The following is a 3947-nucleotide window of genomic DNA, read 5'->3' as shown; positions in this document are numbered from 1 at the left end:
ATGGTTTGAGTGCATCTTTCACCTGGAACGAGGTGATAAACAACCAAAAGTCTAGCGGATAAAAATAGCTCTACGTCACTTGTATGACGACGTAATAGGTAAGCAAAGGATTTCCCCACGTGATACGATGTTTGTTAATGTATTGACAAACGATTTTTACTAAAAATATGCGACGCTTGAAAGAATTTTACTTTTATATGAATATGCTGTTATTGCTTGTTATTTTACCCGGGACACCTTAACCCCGTTGTGAAATCACAGGGCTGGTCAATTTATAAAATCACGGACTATTCAATTCTTTTCATCCGACTCTTTTAAACATTCAAGTTGTGTAGCACTAAAACTGACAAAATTACTTTGTACATATGCACATGATTGATTGATTGAATATTGTTTAACGTCCCTCTCGAGAATATTTCACTCATATGGAGACGTCACAACTGCCGATGAAGGGCTGCAAAATTTAGGCCTATAGATACTCGGCGATTATGGCCATTGAGCAGGGAAAGATCTTTATCGTGCCACTCCTGCTGTGACACGGGACCTCAGTTTTTGCGGTCTCATCCGAAGGACGGCCCCATTTAGTCGCCTCTTACAAGAAGCAAGGGGGTACTGACTACTGAGGACCTATTTTAACCCGGATCCCTACGGGACTTACAGGAGTAGAATCATTTTCAAGATTTGGCCACAGTAAAAATCATAGCAAAATTTGGCGGTTTTCTTCTTCCATGCCATGCAATTAATTCATTCACACCGGGCGCTGATCCAGGATTTTTTTCTGGGAAGGGATGAAGGGTTGCACCTTTACCCACCCACCCCCTGCAAAATTTTAATTTCAATTTGAACAAGCAGAAAAAAAAAAAAGAAGAAGAGGAAAAAACACCCTAAAACATTCCCAGAGGCGAAACCCTAATCCGTGTGTGTTGCCGGGGGGAGGGGGGGGGGTCAGTTTTATGTTTTTCAGTGTGTCTTTTTGCAACCAGGTATTGTTACTTTACTTACAAAAATTAATGTATTTTGAATTATTTAAGATGTTCTATAATTAGAATTTTGTTTGCATCAGTGATCATGTGCCTATAAGCTAGACTACTACTGGGAGCAGCTTGAATAGTTCAATATAACATATGATTGTTATACCTTTAAAATTTATTAGTCCCCTACCGATGAAACCAGGGGGACTATAGTCTTTATCTCTGTCTTTCCGTGAAACTACAGATCAAGTTTGACTTTCGTTACTTTTGATCAACAGATATATATGCGACTTGTTCTCGGTCGGGTTAGTGCTACGCTCGATCAGTGTTCAGGTGAAAAAACAGAAGACGGGAATTTATCCTGCAGATCCAACATAGCAATTATTACTTATCAAATTCGACTTTCGTTACTTTTTATCAACAGGTGTTAAAGTTAATATTTTTTAAACGTCTCTCATATTTATGATCGGGTTAGTGCCCCAATATATTGAAATCGAGGTGGGGGGAAAGGAGAAGATGGTAATGTAAGTAATGCTGCAGATCAAATTGTAACATTCTATCCAACAAAGCGTTTATTCTTAATATTCTTGAAGATATAATATGCATGATTTCTCAAAATAATTCCATATGAAAAATAAATTAACATATCTATGTCCGAATTTTCTCGAAACGTATTTAGCACATTAAATAATATCCCTTAATGGAATTTTGGGTGCCGGTAGGGAACATGTATTGCTTGTACAATACTCTCAGAATGCTTGTTTCCCAAGTGAATCTTTCCTATTCAATGTCAAACATTTCCAAATGCAATATTTTTACAGAGCAGCAATAGTTTACATTTGTTTAAATGTTAGACAGTTACTGTACGGAACTATCCAAGTAAATTTCACATTGTAGTTAACTGGCATCAAAATTTTGTCACATTGAAAAATAAAATGTATATAACAAATTATTCTTTGAGTGGACTCAAGGGCAAAATGCATTTTGCTGAACCAAAGTGTTGCCTTCAGTCTAACTGCCTTGGGCAATAGTTTTGTTCTCGGGTCCAACAATGTGTGTTGCCCTCCAACTCAGTCAATTAATGTACATTTATGTATACTGTTTAGCTGCAATAATGTAGCCCTATCCAATTTTTTTTTTATTCTGACGTTTTCGGGATAGGGCTACAATTCCATAGGATCTCCGTAATGGTGCAAAATAATTTTATGAATAACCGATAATAAGCTCCATGTATTAGTCCAAAATGTTGTTTACACCAAAAGGAGTACATACTTTGTGCTTGGGTATGTTTAGTAAAGGTGTTTTTCAGTAAACATCATGTACAGCTTGCAAAATTCTTTGTCTGCTCCGCCATGCTTATTATTGCGAGATATTGTAGGTGGAGCTAATGAAAAACCTAAACATTGAAAATCTGCGTGTAAATGTAGTTATTCGAGCCACTCCGACAAAGAAAGGAAAATCATATGGTTGCAGAAAGAATTTACACTCTGCTGTTCGCTTTTTAACTTGATATTAAATCTAATCCTTTTTAATACCGACGAAATAGCTTTCTCCTCCGTGCTTGTCCATTGATGTAAATACTACCTTATATGGCATATGCAAATAACTTGACAATCAGAATTAGAAACTTCAGTACATCAAACATGGTGCACAAATATGAATCGAGAAATTGGAATGTATCGAAATTGTTGAAAACGGTAGAGTAGAGCCTCACAAATCTTAAGTTGCAGGTTGTAAATTTATATCTTGACTAAGAAACATAGAATATCATTTTATTTACGTAAAGAAAGTCAGCGAATGTTGAGAATGATCAAAAATGTTGCGGGAGTGATCACTCCCGCATTTGCACCATTACGGAGATCCTAAGGAGTTGTAGCTCTCTCCCCCCAAAAGAAATTGGATAGGGCTACATTATTGCAGCTAGTATACTTTTACACCCTTATATAAATATTCATCTTTATATTTTTTACAAACAAAAAATCCAACAAAATGAATTTTTGTTTGACTGGACTAACAATTTAGATGCCAACCAGTCTGCTAGTCAAACATAAAAATTGTCGGACCGCACCATCTCAAATGATTAAAGACCCAATTTTAAGCCACCTTCCCTCAAATTTACTTGCACAGATATCAATAACATACCGATTGTCAATCAATGAAGAAACAATTGCTCAGGCCCTGATTGACAGATTCGGCCAAGCGTGTCAACTGGGCATCCAAAACTGAGTGTGTTGATAGTAAGAGTATCTACCCTGTCATCTACTGCAAAGTTAATTTCGTAGTATTTTTTTAACGTGAGACCATATCCAGAGATGAACTGCAGTGTTGTAAAATATTATTATATGGTTAGAGAAATTCGTAATCTTCCAATGACTAACATCCTCAAACTAATTATATATAAGTGAACTCAATAAAGATAAATAATCATAAACGATTCAATACAATGAATAATTTTTTTATTTGAATTTCTAAAACGATGGCTAGATAGATTTTCAATTTATTTTACGTTCCATCTATGATCCCGTGGGGATCCGGGTTAGAATAGGTCCTCAGTACCCCCTTGCTTGTTGTAAGAGGCGACTAAATGGGGCAGTCCTTCGGATGAGACCAAAAAAACCGAGGTCCCGTGTCACAGCAGGTGTGGCACGATAAAGATACCTCCCTGCTCAAAGGCCATAAGCGCCAAGCATAGGCCTAGATTTTGCAGCCCTTCACTGGCAGTCTCCATATGAGTGAAATATTCTCGAGAGGGATGTTAAACAATATACAATCAATCAATCAATCAATATTTTTCTGTGAGTAGCATTTAGCACCTTGATAGATCCTTGTCACTCCAGTTAAATAACTGTTTTGTTTAGGTCCTGCCTACTTATGGCCATGAAATGGGTCTTTACCACTCATCCAATCTCAGCAGAAGTCAGAAATGACGGAAGTGCAATTTGACATAAATGGCTGTTTACTACATGAAAATATACT

At 36.8% G+C, this 3947-nt stretch overlaps 1 protein-coding gene across 2 annotated transcripts in view; it reads left to right on the top strand.

The window, feature by feature from the left end:
• Window positions 1–1259: 1259 nt before the first annotated feature.
• The window catches only part of LOC125668770 (uncharacterized), a 20527-nt gene continuing 17839 nt past the window's right edge, over window positions 1260–3947 (top strand). Inside the window, exon 1 of one of the 2 annotated variants that reach the window (XM_056143039.1) lies at window positions 1260–1495. The gene's annotated coding sequence lies outside the window, so the exon portion shown is untranslated. The remainder of the gene's footprint in view (window positions 1496–3947) is intronic. The other variant, XM_056143040.1, reaches the window with a different exon arrangement.

The sequence above is a fragment of the Ostrea edulis genome, chromosome 7 (assembly GCF_947568905.1).
Source record: "Ostrea edulis chromosome 7, xbOstEdul1.1, whole genome shotgun sequence".
Lineage (NCBI taxonomy): Eukaryota > Metazoa > Mollusca > Bivalvia > Ostreida > Ostreidae > Ostrea > Ostrea edulis.
This window is presented reverse-complemented; position numbering and strand designations above follow the sequence as displayed.